This window comes from Vanessa cardui, chromosome 13 (genome assembly GCF_905220365.1).
Source record: "Vanessa cardui chromosome 13, ilVanCard2.1, whole genome shotgun sequence".
Classification (NCBI taxonomy): domain Eukaryota; kingdom Metazoa; phylum Arthropoda; class Insecta; order Lepidoptera; family Nymphalidae; genus Vanessa; species Vanessa cardui.
In genome coordinates, this window is record NC_061135.1 from 6,388,069 (window position 1) to 6,407,713 (window position 19,645).

The window sequence follows — 19,645 nt, forward strand, 5'->3', positions numbered from 1 at the left end:
CGGTACCATGACGCAAATGTTTTCGTATAGGTTCCTTAGCTGAGAATTTCTGCGGCTGAGGGTGACACCCTCCTGCCACGAGTGTGGTACGCCAGTCGACACGGGGTACCACACCCTGAGTGTGCCGCGTGGGGGCCTCAGAGGCATGCCTTGGCGGCGACTATGGGCGGAGACCTATGTGCTGGTCGGAGATGCACTCATTCTTCGAAAACGTGATGTCGCAGAAGGAAGCGCGTAATGAGAATTTCTGCGGAATTAGGCCCGAATAATTTTTGCCGTCTCCACCTGTGTTTCTTACCTCGGGATCATTATAAGTTCACTAGACCAAGGGCCTCCAGTCGAAAAAGATCTCAATAACATTTAGTTAGAAGAAACTTTATATACCAGGACCTTGTTTCGGCGATCATATTTCCAAAAAACAATTAAACAATTATTTATTATACCTTATAAATAAATAAGTTCATCAATGTTAGTCTTTTAATTAAAGTAATAAGATAACAATGATATTGCTTTAAACAATAGGCTATTCAGAATTCTATGCTTAAGATCTTCTTTCCATTAATTAAACAAGAAAACAGATCGGCTAGATAAAAGGACTATAAATCTAAATGATGAATAGGTAAGCTCGTTCCGCGGATCAGAATTGTAAATTGCTTATTTGTGCGTATTTGCGGTGGCTGCCGATAGCATGGGCTTACTGATAAAATTTATTTTCCAAGCTGACAGTTCGAAGTGAGTTCCGGCAGGCGAAATCTCTGTTGTAAAGTATCTACTAATAGAATTAAAATTATATAAAAAAAACAAATGGTTAAATTTAGTACAATAACTTATTCTGATACAATTAATATCTCATTGATATAAAATAAAAAGATGTAACGAATTAAACGGTTCCAAAAACATTTTGATTTTTAATGTTAATATTAATTTTATTATAATATTTGAAAGGGATTATGGTAATTGTGTTTCCTTAGCCGACTTCGGCCAATGCGGCTAGTCTAGGCTAGTTGGCTACTCGAAACAGAGATTAGGCAACTGGGGTGATATTATAGTACACAATTTCTTTTGCTTCACTCCTATGATCCGATAGAGCTTAAAACGCTGATTACGGAATTTAAAGTTTAAATTCCGAATAAATCGATAGAAGTTATTACGTATTTTTACCAAAAATTTACCAATAGTAACCCGGCTGACATGACGACGTGTTACATTATCATACTTCAGATAGTACATAAATTGTTCTTCCTGTGTCTGATCTCTTACCGAGGTATTGTTGAATTTAGCAATGATTATAAGGATAGAGAGTGTATATATTTAATAATTTTACATATGGAACATATTTTACTTTGTTTTGATATAAAATTTAAAAGAAAGTCCAGTGTAGTTTCCTATATTTATTTCTTTTTGTACTATTTGGGATTACTGATAAAATCGGCCTTCGTTCCCTGACAATTCCGGATTGAACCATATTCCGTCGTTGATTATAGATAGCGGTATTTTAATATATATTTAGGAGGCGAGTGGTTGAGTAATAAAACTTATTTTTGTAGCGAGTGGAATTTTGGAATATGTATGTTGAATGCATACAGAAATTCAATATGAAATTAAGCAATAACAATACAAGAAAATCTTAAGTTTTACAAGTATAAAATCAAAAACCTACACGACGAGAAGCATTTTTTTTATGGTATACGTTGGCGGACGAGCATATGGGCCACCTGATGGTAAGTGGTCACCACCACCCATAGACAATGACGCTGTAAGAAATTTTAACTATTCTTTACAACGTCAATGTGCCACCAACCTCGGGAACTAAGATGTTATGTCTCTTGTGTCTGTAGTTACACTGGCTCACTCACCCTTCAAACCGGAACACAACAATACTGAGTACTGTTATTTGGCGGTAGAATAACTGATGAGTGGGCGGTACCTACCCAGAAGGGCTTGCACAAAGCCCTACCACTAAGTAAAATTATACTATATATATAGCTATACTGATAAGCTTAAAAAAGTTACTAGTTGTTTCGTTCTCGCGCTTTTTCCTTTCTCTCTGTTATCTACATAAACAACAACACTTCACTCACAACCCCAGCGACATCAAACGGAACCAGGGCAAATCGAGGACCTAACACTTTTCGACTAATCCATACCACCATCATAAGGAGAGAAGTAGTGTAGAATCATGTTGTGAGTTTCTACGGAAGTGACGATGTTACTTGAGGTAGTAAAGTAGTTCAGAGTTTAAATCATGTTTCAAAGACATCGTGTGCAGCCTCTTGTTTCCAATAAATAGTTTTTGTTAGTGCTTTTTATCGTTTCAAATGATGACGTCATATTGTGGCATGCGCTAGACGTTGCTATGGACGTAGTCGCACTGCTACAGATATAACGTTTTTGCGGTGTTCTGAGCGCCGCTCGAACCAGAAGTTCTTCTCAGGGTTACAGTGACGTCCACCTCCTCACTAGTTCGTGTAGCCAACTAGGTAATTCTTCGAGATTGCCTGAATTACGCTTTACTAACGCTCTATCATTTAAATTGCAGATGTTAGGGTTCTGAAAAGTAAATAGTGTGAAATTTCTGATTGCTATGCGGAATTAATTCGTATTATAATATAGATATCAAAATATACCTATAACTTACATTCATTACTATGGGGGCAGTAATGAAACTTAACATAAGTTATAAACTAATCGAACCATTCATTTAGAAACTTAGTTGAAAGTTCTTTAATTTGTGGCTTGTAGAATTTCCGATCTCGTTTGTCTAGTTAACCAAATATTCTCACACATAATTTGAAATGCAGCTCCTCAGTCCAGAATGAATTTTTAAATCTTAGGTGTGGGTATATTTAATAAAATGCTTACGGAGTTTTATTACGGTTAAGTGAAGTAGATGTTTTTTTGATTGAGTATGAATTTTTAATGGCGTTTATACGTGCTAAGGGTTGCTATAAATACTTATTGAACTACGATTTTATCTTTCGGTCATTTAATTCCAGACTCAAGGTTGGTGGCGAATTGGCGATGTCTCGTTAATGTTAGAAATAATTAATGGAGAACTACGATTACCATCTGTTACTTATGCGTCAGTCAGCTTACCTGTCTTAAATTATTATTAAAAGAAAAAATCATACGATATTTATTTTTTTAGTACTGTGGCTTGAAAATATTGATACTTAACTTCCGTTATTTTTATCTGATAAAATACCAAAGTACCACAAATATTTTGTGTTTAATTTTTTCGTTTACTATATAGGTAGTTTCTAATTTAAGGGCGTTGTTATTTTTCAGTTTACAGGGCTGTTACTCTAAATATCAAAGACTGGACTTTAATTGATTAGATAAAATCGATCTCCGCTAAATAATTTATGAGAAAAAAATGAATACTACAAATGTCATGAGAAGTGTATGTAATATGTAAACGATTTAGGTGTCGCTAGCAGAATTAAAAGGCATATTGGATAGAGGTAAACCTTAGAAAACAAAACAATTAGAATAACCATGTTTTTGTTACAATATATGTCAAGGTCAATGACCGTCAGGATAATCAGTGGGCGCGACTTCTCATTAACATGGCCACCGTAAGAAATTTTAACCATTTCTTACATCGCCATGGCACTACCAACTAAGGGAAAAAAGACGCTATGTCCCTAGTGCCTGTTTACACTAGATCACTAACTCAAACCAGAACACCATGACACTTAGTATAGCATATTTGATAAGTGGGTTTATGATAAGTGGGTGGTACTCTTTCTGCACTTTTTCAATAAGTAATCTTTAATTGTTCCAAACATTCTCCTCCATCCGAGTATTTTTCTTTAAATTAATAAGTTGGGCGTCTGTTAAAACTCATGCGATTGTTCGCTTTTGCGAAATACCGAAAGCAGCATGTGACGGGGTTCACGTGGCAGGTGACTTATTTCTCTAAATCATTGTCGGCTTTTAAGTCCGAGGCGGGCATCCAGCACTTCCTTGCACTGCGCAAGTTTTAGTAGTAGTTAAAAAACCATCGAGTGTTATTTAAATGAAAGATCGCTATGTAAAGAAGGCCACAAAAAATATTGTACGCTTCTTTAATTTAGGATTCGTCTATTATTTATTTATTTTCTCTTTGTGATAAACAATAAATTATAAAGTAAGGTAAACTACAGGAATGCCCATGCATTTTATTATATGTATGTGTAAAAATGTGCATATTGTCCTAAGCCAAAAGTTGTCTGGAAAAACGACTCATAAGATACCTGTAATTTGACACACATTAGTACAAGAAGTAATAATTTAATTTAATTTTGTATAAAATATTGTTTGATAATTATTCTGTAGATGTATGAGTATTAAAATAAAATAGAAAACGATGGTACACATCATAACCGCATGAATGATAGTATGGTAAGAATGTAACCAGTTTTTCTTTTCTCTCTACTTTTTCCTTCTAAATCACAATTCTGATATCTCTGACAAATAAACCAGCTCTATCACCAATGGAGGCAACTAAACCAGGTGTTTAGTTCCCAATGTTTTATATCATTTCGACGACGTTCTGTTCTGGGAGTTACTCTGAGGCAATTTCACGCCCTCTCATACGGCTGTCAGGGCTATGTTAATTTCCTTGTTCCAAGGCGGTGCGAAGTACTGTGACGTACGTACTCAATTAGAACAGTCACGCTAATTGCCTCCTTTATCGAATTAATTGATATTTTATATCATGAACTATGTACTGGAGTTTATAAATTTTGTTTCTTATGGTTTTATATATGGTTATAAAATTATAACAAAACTTATTTATTTTACAAGTTCACTTTTTTATGTAATAACTCGGCGGACAGACGATGGACAAATGTTTTACATTTATACCTATGATTCCATATCTGATTATTTTACCGTCACGTCAAAAGGGAAGTTAGAAATCATAGTTGCTTAGATAGGGCGTCATATAAACTTTTCACATAAGTATATGAGTGTATCGTAGAAAATGTACGTTTTATTATATGTACCGCTTAACATCGATTCAGTATATTTATTCAGTAGTTCTAAGGGCGATCAACAGAAAATTGAGTCGTAATCTCTTGATGTGCGTATATAATAGAGTCATCATCAACCAGACTTCATAATTTGCCGACTGCGAAGTTCAAAGTGTACTTTATATGTTAATTCGAAGATATTTAAAGATTTAAAGCAGCATTCTGAGATCGTGGAGAATACACTTTAAGTTTGAATGGTTGAATTTAGTTAGATTTGGAATGCTAATTGCTTGTGGGTGACTTTGTAAAATAGTAGGCTGAGGTATTTCTTATAATATATTGTATATGTAAGAGCTTGTATAGGTACTTTTCAATGCTAAACAAAGGACGCCTCTAATCTCTACACTGGGGATTGGTGGATACACAAATATACTTCTGATATACATTACATTTTACTTAATTATCATCTGCTTCATAAGTCATGTGAGAATGAGTTGAATTAATTTATGGAGCGCATTCAACTCTGTCGCACTTGCGTTTAATTTAAAGCAATCTTTGATTAGGATCTGTGTTTACTAATTATAATAACTAGTAAGTCAAGATTTAACTCAAGTCTCGTACGGAGATATATGTAGGTATTTCGTCGTTTTTTTGCGCTTCTAATAAATGCGTGCATAATTTTCTTATTCGTTACTTTATAATACAATATTTTTCGGTTTTATAAGGTGCCTGTATAACAATGGTGGCGATCCGGTATAGCCGGTAGCTTATTTTAAGGTATGCCTCTAGTATCAAATTACATTCAATCTACCCCAAATTCAAATACGAAAACAACAACAAAATAAATTTAAATACTGAATTACATTGAGAACTTAATCCTTTCTTAGAATTATTTAGCTTCTTCTTAACTTAAATTGGTTCATGTACAAAACTTTCTCTATAAATAAACATATAAAGTAGAAACATCTTTAAATATCGTTGAAATAACACTCCCAATGCTCTTATACCTTGATAGCGAGTTTGAAATGGGAACTATAAATTGACAAAACAAGAACATATTGGTACTAACAACATTTGGAATCAGGTTGGACTGGAATCCAATACAATCTTAAGGATAGGTTAATGGGGGCAAATCGAAACGAACAATTTACATTCGTCTTTATTAAGGAGACAACCTAACCTGACTACTGTTTACACTTTAAGTTTTTAAAAGACCAAAATAGTTTTTCTATTTATATTTAGTTAATGTGATTAAAACAGTTTCCTTAATAGTAAATTATAAGTTAGTGTTGATATTTAATCATAATTTATTTTAGACGTCAATTTAAACATTAGGGCATTATTCTTCCGAGAACAATAGATCGTAATAATTACAACGGAATTGCGTGTAATGGAATTAATAACGGTAATTTGTAGCATAACAAAGCTTATTATCAAGGGGATATGATTTACACAATGGCTTGATTAGGTTCTATTCACATGTCGCGGTTACAATCAGCGACCTATAAATCAGTTTGGAGATAACACATGTGACGTGTCTCCGTCACTACTCACTAGGCTTTGGACTAAAGATTCTATAAAATCGATAAACAAAAACAAGAGTAACTGCTGGCAATGAAATGTGAGTTCTGGATTCGAAAAGTATTCTATATTTCTTTTCGGTCGTTCTGATGCCGTTATGTCAGGATATAAAGAGTTCAAGCCACAAGGATAACCTAAATTAAATTAATTAACTTAATATTTAAAAAAAATCTTTACCAGTTCCACCATGATTTGCTATTTTTCGACGATTTTCCTTGAGCCACGGGCACACGCCTCAACAATCAAAAGAAAGAAGCGATACAAGGCCCTTGATTGACCCAGTATATTATCGTATAAAAGGTATATAGATATTTGTAAAAAACATATGTATTTCTTAAAGTATTCTCGTATTGTTTTTTGATAGACGTATTTCAGGGTTGGCTGACACCGACTCCAAATATAGTAATAATTATAACTACATTATATAATCGTAAATCGACTTTTAAGTAGTCTAATATTTTTCTTTTCATTTTAACTAGGATGACTCTAAAACTATGTAAAATGTGCAATTATTTTTATTACTTTTCAATGCATTTTTATTTGTTTTAAAATAGTGTTGTGTTTGAAGTCGGTTTTTCTTTTTGTTAAAATTTTATTTATTTTTTGATTTTAAGTGAATCTGATGTAGACTAACTAATTTTTCTTATTATGAATAGATTAAGCGTGCCGTTTATATGAATCCGAAACTACTTTGGGGACAATTTCAAAAGAAACTTTCGAATAAAGCAAAAATAGACTTTCGAAAATGCGGCTTTAATACGTCATGCGGCATAAACTACAAGGTACCACCCTCGAAAGAGCTATAATCGACCTCAGTAAAAAAACTTTGCTAAAGAGCTAATATATATCGTACATCATATGGCATCACATTATATACACAAAATTGGTTAAAGACAGTATGAAATTCTGCCCCAAATCGCACCCTAATTGTAAGCCGTTTAGGAGTTCCATCACTAGATAGCATAAAACAAAGTCGCTCTCTCTCCCTATATCTTTAAAACTACTCAACGGATTTTGATGCAGTTTTCTTTAATAAATAGTGTGATTCAAGAGGAAGGTTTGTGTATATAATACATGAACAATATAGTAAAGAAACACTGATAATTTTAGAAGTTTGCAATATGATGTCGTAAATAAACAAGTTCTGTAGTATATTTAATATCAGTATTGCAACCGTGCAAAGCTGGGGCGTGTCGCTAGTTGATTATATTATTCGACTATGACAACTACATGAACATAACCACGTTACGGAAGGTGTCTCAAATATCGAAATGACATATACTTAAATAAAAGATTCGGCCGTAGATCGCTAACGTGCTCCTCAGAATTGCTCCGTTCCCTTCTGTTCCGTTACTTTGTCATGGATCCTATGCTCAGAATCTTACCAAACTTTCACCAAACTACCCTTGAAGTGTATTCTTTATAATAAAAAAAAGCATCATCAAAATTGGTTGGCACAATTTTGAGTTATTCACATATTTGTCGCGCATATACATAATGCAAATTTAAGACTTATATCGTTTTCATAGGGATACCATCATCGGAAAAAGATAAAATTAAAATGGGACCCCACGAGAAGCACTACCTTTCAACAAAAAAAAAATATCAAAATCGGTCCACCCAGTGAAAAGTTATGAGGTAACAAACATAAAAAAAAATACAACAAAGATAGACTCCTCCTTTTTGAAGTCGGTTGAAAATAATGATTTTTGATCGACAATATTATGTATCGGCATAAAATTCACCTAATCGAGATATTTTGATATAAAATTTCAATGACATGGCAGTTCAAAGGGCGGCGATGTTTGACATTTGAAAATAGGTTTTTCAAATAACAATTTCATGCAGGGGTACGGTAGAATCGACGGAAAATTGTCCACAATAAATTAATGCACTAAACGAATACTATTTAGTTTTATTTTTATTTTATCGAAACAAACCCATTTTTTAACTAATTATTATATTTAGTATCACGACGAATTATTCAGTTTTTGTGCCATCCCGTCTAATTGATGAACTCATGTGTATTAATATTCATCTTTACTTTTTAAGTTCTAAAATAAAAACGATGCCCTCTATACATGCTTTCTTAATGAGATTTAAGTAGGAGCTAAAATTTAATGTCTATGTTAAAGAAGGCTACATTTCTAATACGACAATTTACGATGTAAAGAAATTGACCGGCATTGTCGTAATTCAAAATAAAATCAAGTTTCATTGTTCGTTTTAACTTAATAATTTAAATTTTACGATTAAACAATCGAGTAAAAACGTATAAAACTTTGTAATAACGGATACTTTAAAATTGCGGATACAGTATTTTAACTCGAACAGGAAATATTATTGTTCAACAACGCAACAAAGCTACTTAGAAAAATACACCAGAACAGCGATCGTTTTAAACGTAAGAAGTTTTTAAAAGTTTTTTCATTACACTTAGGAAGCAGAGTATTTCTTTGTTTTTGAAAACGGCCACAGTACAAATTGCAATTAACGGAGTATGCTCCACTCCATCGAATGTAACCTCGTAGGTTATCTGATTGTATAACACATCTTTAGACTTTTGTAATTCACTATTTCGTCTTCAATGTCGGTTAATCGTAGCAGTTCCATTAGTAGATTTAGATCAGATTTCTTGGCCTTGTCTTTTAAGTAAATTGTATTACTTAACTTAATTAACAGATGAATAGAATCCAATTGATATTACTTTGATTGAACAACAAATTTCGAAGTTTGCTTCTTTAAACATCTTAAAAATACTAAAGAAAGATTATTATTAGAAGAGTCGAGATGGCCCAGTGGTAAGAACACCTGCATCTTAAAGCAGCGGTAGCGGTAGCGGTAGCGGTAGTGCTCAGCGGTGAAGGAAAACATCGTGAGAAAACCTACATGTGACAATTTTCATAGAAATTCTGCCACATGTGTATTCCACCAACCCGCATTGGAACAGCGTGGTGGAATATGTTCCAAACCTTCTCCTCAAAGGGAGAGGAGGCCTTTAGCCCAGCAGTGAGAATTTACAGGCTGTTGTTGTTGTTGTATTATTATTAGAAACATTATAAATATAGCAACGTCTTTATTTGCTAGTTCTCTTAGAACATAATATTACATAATATTCCATTAACTAATAATAAATTTTGTTCTTGGCTAATAAAGAAATATACAATATTTACTGTCGCCAGCATTGGAAAACATGTCAAGCCGATGGTCATTAATTTTTTCCAGTAATTTCGAATGGCTGTCCCACAGAGTGAGAATGGGAATTAAGAATGACTTCTTCTGAGTTGATGCTATGTCTCTCTTGAGTATAACCTGTCTGAAACTAAAAATATTTTCCAATAGAAGTTTAGGAACAATATTCACTATCTCTCATAAGGCCTTAGATATTTATGTCTTTTATTCAGCATGAGTTAATTAAATAAAATCAATAAAAGGCAAAATCTTTCCTCAATATTGTGGTATTATTAAAGATCAAACACATCTGCGCAACCGAGCGAATGCGACCGCGATATGCAATTATCTGTAAGGTTATGCCACACTATGCGGCCAAGCGCGATAAAATAGAACAAATAATAAATAGTGATGAGTATTTTGCAGTGACTTTATAACACATAAATTGAATTAGTATTATGTCCGTTTTCGATTGCAAAATATATCGCCTCGAAAGTCAAACATAAGAAACGAAACAGAAATACATAATCAGTGAAACTGGTGCAAGCAATCGTGTTAACAATATTTTTTTATTAAAAACACAAAAATGTAAAAGTCATTTTTTTTCATAACAACTCACAACCTATTAATTTTATTTTGTATATATTATACTAACGTACTATATTTATGTGATGAATTATAAGTTTAAATAAGTTGATGGATTGCTCCGTATTATTTTGGCCTTCGAATTATTAGATTAGAAAAAAAAAGTTTATGCACTACAGACAAAGGCGAGGAACGTATATATGAGAACATACTTTTATGCCTAATAATTTAAATTCCATAAGCATCCGACCGTTATTTAACGAACTGAAACCAACTAACATTTTATCTCCCACAGTCGGCACTTTGGTCGATCTCAAGGGTACAGTGGGAAGAACGCCAAGCCACTGCATCTAGAAACTCGCTAACTTTGTTTTAACCGGCTAATTCCTTGTTGGACATTCCCAACTAACTATTTTAAACTTTTAAAAAGATACCCAATTGAATTTTTTACTGGTGTTTCTTTTTAACAAGACTATACTTTTAAATGGTGCGTTAAAACAAGATTCACCTTTTATAAAATTAAACGATATCTATGTGTTCATTTAAAAATCAAAGAGAGTAATAAATTAGCCTAAGACAGAGTCTTACTGAAATATATGAAGGAGGTGGTTTGAAACAATAAATAAATAAAAAATCCTAAAACATAAATTATTAGCTTGCTTGGTATTAAAAAAAAATTCTGATTTCAACACGCTACCCAACCGCACTTCTTATACGTTACTGTCAAGGGTTTTGATTCCAGGCCAAGTACAAGATAAATTATAAACAAAAATTGAATACGTGAAGATGAAGTACTCAATTTAGTATGCTTTATCAACTGACTGCTTTTTTCTGTATTTTCGTTTGAATTAAATACATACAAAATATGTTTTATGGTACATGATATAAACTCAGCTTTACCAGAAGTCTTATAAAAACGAATATATAATATCAACATGTAACAGAAATATATGTTTAACTAGCTGAACCTACGGCTTCACCCGTGTGTAATTTGTAAAACAACTTCCAACAACATCCTTAAGGGGGCAAAACGGAAGTTGGTGTAAAATGGTGTTGCACAAAATTCGTTCTTAGCAGATGACTAAACCATATAACTACTTGCCAAATTTCGAGTTTGTAGCTGTTATATTTTCTGAGATATCGTCAGTAATCAATGAATATTTCGCTTTTCTATTATTAGATTATATATATTAAAAAATATTGTATGATGAAATTGAATGAGAAACCTTAATATTGTCGCACATGATTGCATCGCGAAAGGCAGAAATACTTAAAAAGGAACAAAAGCGAAACGAAGCATTTAAAAATACCGGCGCAGTCAGATATCGGAGAACGATGTATGGAATGAATATAAAGTTCGCATGACATTGTGAATATTCTTGTACTATAAAGTTTTTTATTTAATATACGATACGACGACATTTGCTACTCGAAAATTCTACGGCGATACGTTGAAATTGCAATTCATTTGTTTTAAATTGTTTATATTGCACAAAGTATATCATCATTTACATTTGGTTTAAACTTTTAATAATAACAATAACGGGCTGAGAATTTTCCACTGCTGGGCAAAGACCTCTTCCTTTAAGGATAGTTAATGCGTTTCACAATAATGAAAAAAAAAGTGAACATTACAATTCACTTTCCGTTAAAGCTCCTTCAGAATAATATTGCTTATTGTTTTGCATCATCATATGCTATGCATTGCATGTATGCTTTCATAACGATGGAAAAAAAGAGAGTAAAGGATCTTCTTTGAGTAGAGTTAGATTTGCGAGTTTATTTCACAGTTGATCCGCTGCAAGTCACTTGAGAATTACTTTGAAATTGTCAGCAGCAATGGAATACTTGGTTAAAATGGACGCGTCGGCACTGGACCACCTCGGCTAAAAGCCTTAGTATGAATCACTTTTAATTATGTTATCTGAAATTCTACTAACAATAACTTGAAAATTTTATTCTATCGGATTCTCTTACGTACTCTACACTATCAGGGTTTCAAAGAATTTTGAGAGAATTCTGTCGATTCGCTCGATATCTTGTAATTATTATTTATAGATGACATCTTATTTATAATTTTAATAATAATAACTACACCAGTCCCCTACTCATTACACATGATCACGATAGGCACGAATACACTTTTTCTTAGATTTACACGTCAGCATGTGCGTGTATATACTACTGTGGCATGCTAACGGACAAAAGTAATAATCATTAAAGTATAAATCATTTTTATGGTGTTGGTAGGCGGACGAGCTAATGTTGGCCTTCTACCTTTTGTTAAGTCATCACCACCGCCCAAAGACAATAGCGCTGTAAGAAACATTATATATAACACTAGCTGACCCAGCAAACTTCGTACTGCCATAATCGAAATGCTTAACTTAGTCCAAATGTGATGTGCATAGAAACCATCGCACGTAGCGAGTATATAACTGCATTTTTTAAAGATTTGTTAAATAAATATTTCTGATACATATTCCATTATAAACTTTAATATAATAAAAAAAGTATTGCGTTATAATACCTTGAAAGTGGGCATAAAATTGTCCTGAACCATATGTGTTGCGCCAAATGATGTCATGTGGAAACAACTGTTATATTTTTGAATGTTGGCTAAGAAATGCTTAGAATCATTTCCCATCCCAGAAACTAAAGAGCGTAAGGGATCTGGTGGTGGGACCAATTGTGGTAATTTTACTTTGCCTCCAGCACAACATAATCCAATAGATTCACCACTGTATTTGAACGCCTCACAGTATTTACAAATTATTGTCATTTAACCAATTGTTATCAATTTGTCGGCACAATAATCTATTGCCGGATCATGGTGGAATGCAGCTCATTCCAGGATCACAGGAGCACGCCGTCTGCGGGATTTCTCAATTCCATTAAGTCGTGCTCGCTTTTGTTGCGTTCGATGTGGCACACCTAAGCCTGTCTAGTTCATTGTCAGTCACTAAAGAACGCAATTGTGACATAGCAATACAACTATTTTCTCGATCTGTCTTTCTCTGGTCATCAGTGCGGTTGGCACGTGAAGTAGCTCTACGCATACTTGATTGACTGCGACGACCTAAGTAAGGTCGTGTTCTCCTCGTCATCGTAAACAAAGTAAGAAAAGTTCTCAGGCACACACTATAACTAAAGTTTAACAAAATAGAGCAAGTAACTTGAAATAACACTGTAACGTAGCGGTAATCGTCAATTCACAAAGATAGAAGCAAAGAATATATATAATATGTAGGGGGATAATAGGATGCACTCTTTGTCATAAGATCAATCGATAGACGATAAAGGATCGATCTGTTTATTGGTTGTCAAGTGTCAAATATTATGGTTACGTTCATAAATGTAATATGTGACAAAACTTCAATCAATCCATCAGCCCATTTTCGTTCACTACTGGACATAGGCTTTTCCATTGCACGCCACTGTGATCGTTCTTAGGCTACTCGCATCCAGCGATAAAATTAAGGTTCTTTTGGTACCTCCTGTGAATTAATATGTAGTTATAAAGATATAACTATTCTTTCAATTTGATTTCTGAATAACGGGGGAAACATCAAATGTTTGACAATGTAGGGATTACCCATGTTACAAAAACATGATTATGGAGCTGATAATGACATCAATACCGAACATGTTTAAGAGGCTCTAAACATCGATGTTAATTGATAACATCGGCGTTTTTTTTTCTGACTGAAAGAAATTCGAGAAATAGATGTAACGAACTCATATGTAGCTCACCGCATGGACCATGTATTATATTTTTAATGACAACGTGAAATACCTCTGGATCAAGAGTTTGATCGGGAATTTCAGCTATGATAACGTTATAGATTTGATCCGGAGTTATTTTATGTGTCAACCAAATTAATACATGCACAGATTTCCACATGCAATGTGCATGTGGAAATCTCCTTTTTTGCCATTCAATGGAGTACATATTGCAACGCACCTCTCCAAATATACAGAATTCTACAATTAAATCCATAAGTGCTTTCAATTTTTGCCGAAAAACACGTGCTCTTATGTCATGTCGACTGTTCTTCAAATAAATTGTTTTAAATATCATCTTACTGAGGATTACATGAAACAGATCCGGTCGCCAATTTTTCGTACATAAGAAATTGCGTCTTGTGCATATTCGTTCATATGCCATGGGCAACCAATAAACGAAGATGGCAATATAGTCAATCGCCCGATATCATTTACATTAGCATCATTCGCTATCGCATCTTGCAAATGAATATATTCTTCGGATCTTAATTTTGCTTGGTTGAAGCGATTAAAATTAAGACATTCAGTTTCTATTTTGGCATACATACCAACGATGTACTGATGATATAGTTTACCACATCTCGAGATATAATTTTGTGCTTGTGAACGAACCATCAGTCGATGTGAATAAAAATTAATGGCACAAACTTTTTTCTGTATATTTAAACATGAAAATAAACGATGTACTTTTAAATGTTTTTTGGAATTAATAAATTAAAATAAGACGTTTTATCAATTGAAACTGGTGGATGAGTGTACTCATTTTCAATTAATACTTACTTTTAATTTGACAGTACAATTTTCCATCTAAAAATCTCCATTAACAAAATGACCCGCCATTTATTGAATTCATTTGATACAAAAAATGTAATAAATGAAGAACCACTCGACCGATTTTGTGCAAACTTCACATAAACCATCTACTAAATAGTCCAAACAACCCTGATAATTTGGTTTGGATAGGTGAGCCCGTTCTTGAGTTATAGAGTGACATAGAAAAGTGCCACTTATTTTTATATATATAGATTCGAAAAATAGATGTAATGATGTTTTAAATAATGCAAAATCAATTTTGAAACATCAATGTTTTATTGTCTAACATCGATAATCATAGAAAATCAATGATAATTCTCTATTAAATCTATTTCTAAGGAAAAACAAAGTCGTTGTTTTTATTATATTTCTAGAATTTTTATCATACTTACTCACCTTCTAAACCTTCCCTGGACTTCCACAAATAATTCAAGACCAAAATCAGCCAAATCGGTCCAGCCGTTCTGGAGTTTTAGTGTGACTAACGAACAGCAATTCATTTTTATACATATAGATAGATAGATTAAGCTTTCCTAGCATCGCCAATGCGCTTCCAACCTTGGGAACTAAGATGTTTTGTCCAGTGTAACACTGGCTTACAAACCGAAATAAAAAAAATACTGACCACTATTATTTCACGATAAAATATCTGATGACTGGGTAGTACTTACCAGTTGGTCTAGCAAAAGCCCAACCAAGTAGGTAACTACATATATATATCGGTAAATAGTCTTTTTATACATAATGTTCAGAAACGCTGGGCCATAAACGATAACCAAAAAGTAAACTACGAAGACGACTTGATATGTGCATAAATAAACTATTGGCTTTCCGCACTCGACTGAAATATGAATACCAAACATGATTTTATTTTCGCAAACAAAGGAAAGCGCATCAAAATTTCAAATATAGTTCTCAATAGATCGAGGTCGACAGAATTCTCTCAAACTTGTGTTGAATAAATATGTTACGTAGAAAAGCTGTCGCACGCATTGTGCACTCCGAATCTGAGCTCTCCTTTAGGCTGGAAATACTACAGAATATCATACAAAATACTAATGCTACACTACACACAGCCTTCTCCCATGAGAGCTGGAGAATTATAACTATTCTAGTATACGAACCAAAGAGTAAAAAATAATATACTTTAAAAATAGTCTATTCCTTCTGTACGATTATTAAGTAAAACCAAGTTTTTAAATTGACTCACATTTCTTTTATTTTATACTGAAAAATCCTAGAATAATAGTAAACACTACGTCCTTACAGACTATACATATAAGACAAAAACAAAAGGATAGTGTTGTCATGGTAATATATTGACTTATACCAATACTTTTATAAGACAAACGAAATAAAAAAGCTGTGAATTTATAAATTTATGCATAACTATAAAAAAATTACGATATTTATATTTTGATTCATTTCCGTTATTAAAATATATAAAAAAAAAATCATATCACTGTGTCTTTTTGTCATAGACAATAAATATTTTTTCTGGCAATAGTTGAACAAAATGAAAATCGCGTATATTATCTGCAACAAATTAAGTGTTGTAAATCATTTGATCATAGTCGTTCAATAATGAATACAATAAACAATGATGTTCATGTCGTCCGATTTCGGTCACGGTGGCTAATCTCACGGGAGACCAACCAATCAAGCAGGACATATACATATATGGGACCGCAAATCCCACACGAGTCACGACCGAAAAAAGTTCAGGTCAAGGACAAACAAGGCCAAGGGCTTTAAGTGCTTTCCGAGGCACGGTGTAAAAACATTTCCAACAAATATTTTTTATAGAAAAACTAATAACTGTTTTTCGACCCGACGAAGTTGGATTCGAACTCAGAATCTCGAATTATTTGGTCTTACTGGAAACCACTAAACCATAGCTTACTAAAAATATTTATATCAAAGCTTGATATTAAATAAATAAATAAATATGAGATAACATCACATACATTACTCTGATCCCAATGTAAGTAGCTAAAGCACTTGTGTTATTGAAAATCAGAAGTAACGACGATACCACAAACACCCAGACCCATTTTTTTTTGTTTTACGAGGAAGAAAGGCATTTACGTCTGCCGCCCGGCCGGGGGACCGGGACGGGTATGTGGGACTCGACCGGGGCCATAAGGGCCAGGGCTGAAGGCCCTGTCCTACCCACTAAAACCATCCTCGGGTTTCCACCATGCCGCCGAGTGGTGAGGCAACGGGATCGCCCAGGGCATGCAACCGCGACCACACCAGCGGCAGCCGCCGTGAGGCGGCTGAATGACAAACGTGGAAAACGCGCCTAGTGCGGGCCTTCCTCCTCATCCTCCACGTGCTAAACACCCAGACTCAAGACAACATAGAAACCTAATAATAATCTACATTGACTCGGCTGGGAATTGAACCCGGGACCTCGGAGTGGCGTACCCATAAAAACCGGTGTACTCACCACTCGACCACGAAGGTCGTCATATTATATTATTAGATTGGTGTTTAAGGATCACGGTGGTAATTTTGTGGTAACAAAAACCTTTATTTATTCCTCGAAATTGAATACAATCGATTTTTAATAATTTCAATTATATTAATGGGCTGTAGATTAGTAACAGAAAACTTTAAATTTAATAAAGGTACCCAAAACAAATTTAATTCACGTCGATATTGAAATTACCGCGTGATAAGCTGGGCTGGGAATTAGTGTATAATTTTGAGTTCGTGTTTGAATTATTTACAAAAGGTGTTGTACAGTCCAGTAATTACGATATCCTAAATTAATGTACCGTTGACACGAACTCATTACAATGTTCGTGACTAATATTAACATAGTCGTCATCAACAACAACAGCCTGTAAATTTCCCACTGCTTGGAAGGTCTTCCTTTTGAGTTCTGAGCATATTCCACCACGTTGTCCAATACGGGTTAGTGGATACATATTTGGCCGAATTTCGTCGACAAATAATAAATGAATAAATATATAAAATATGCGAAGATGGCGGAAAAGCCTACTATGAATATATCATAATTACACTCACGTTTAGTAATATCTAAATATTTAATTACATAAATTTTAAATGCATATTGTAAATATCAGTACTTACTTCCAACTTTTAAGGAAATCAAATTGCGCTATATTTAAAGTTGTTGCTATTATTATCTAAGCTCATTATTTTATCATACACTATGTTTCATTTTGTATTTATAAAAGTAATAACGAATGAATAGATTAATTATTGAAATTGCTGGAAATGTAAGATATTGCGCCCACGTATGTTTGTATACGGACAACAAAACTTAATTTACGAAGGGACAATATTTTTGAATGTGCTTGATACACCGTGAAATGGAATGGCGCACTGCGGGTCGTCGGTGCACTTGACAATAAAATAGAATTAAACAGTTCCTCTTGGACGTTTATGAAGACTGACGTCAACTTTTATTGCTCGAACGAAGCCCGAGTCATTACTTTACCTCATTCCATAACAGAAAATACAATTTTAATATTAAATTTTTATGGAATTAGTCGGCTCGCACACAATCGCACATGAATATGACGATGAAATTATTCGACTATCATACAGTATAATAATAGAAATTTTATTTATAAAAGAACAGTAAAATTTTAATCATGTTCGGTTAAGGTGATTAATGTATATTTGATAAATAAATATATACAAGGTGTGTATAATTAATTATCATACTAATATTATGCGCGAGTTTGTAGGTACAGATGTTTGTCACGCAAGATCGACTAAACGAATCTGAATGAAAGACACTGATTTTATAGATTATTATTATAGTCTAAAAATAAGTTACTATTTTTTCGTAACAGCTCTTAGTTCACACTCGGGGAAAACCTAGGGCAGAATTTTGTTTCATATAGGTTACAAATAAATTATGTTTATTACGGTTGCTATTATATAAATATTTTATAAATACTGTTAAGCCAAAGCTTAATTAAAACGTTTGTAACGTTTCAAATTGGTGGGGATATTTTTATTTACCATAACGTAGAACCCAAAGATGACTTTTTTTTTTTCACGCAGGGAAATTCTTCATAGATACCCGACTCCTGGCGGGGATGTCGGGTTATGTGAGATTGTACTCACTAAAAACCCTGCGATGGCCGCCATCAGCACAGAAAACGGAGATGCTGCGGGATCGCTTTCGCAGCGATGCCCCTCCCGTGCATTGCTCCGCTCGTGGTTGGCGGAGTACGACTCAGGAGGGCGAAGAATGGTCTCACCCTCCCCGCACCCCTCGCTGGTGCGTACACCAGCAGTCCGGGGCCAACCCAAAGATGACTGGCTTTTAATAATGTCTATCATGGTTTTACATGACTGTAATCTTCCCAATGGACAAAGATTTAATTTTTTATAATGAATTTTGAAATTATACAACCACGCCATCGTCATAAAACGTAATAGCGGTACTCTTACCTCTTGCATATTGTTAAGGAAAGTATCCTTTATACTATATGTATATACATAAAACTAAATGAATATAAGAAGATTGAGACTCTAAATAACAATAACGTGGACTTAATGAAATTGTATGAAATATTATTTGATACGTGTCGTATTTTATACTAATGACAGAGATTTCACTTAGAAAATTCTGATCAAGAAACTACGACTACTAGCGCTCTTATGGCTTTTAACTTAAAAATAGTAATCGATGTTAGACTTTATTCGACAATGAACACAAATAACACCCCTTCAAAGACATATCAAGTAAATGAAGAGAAAGT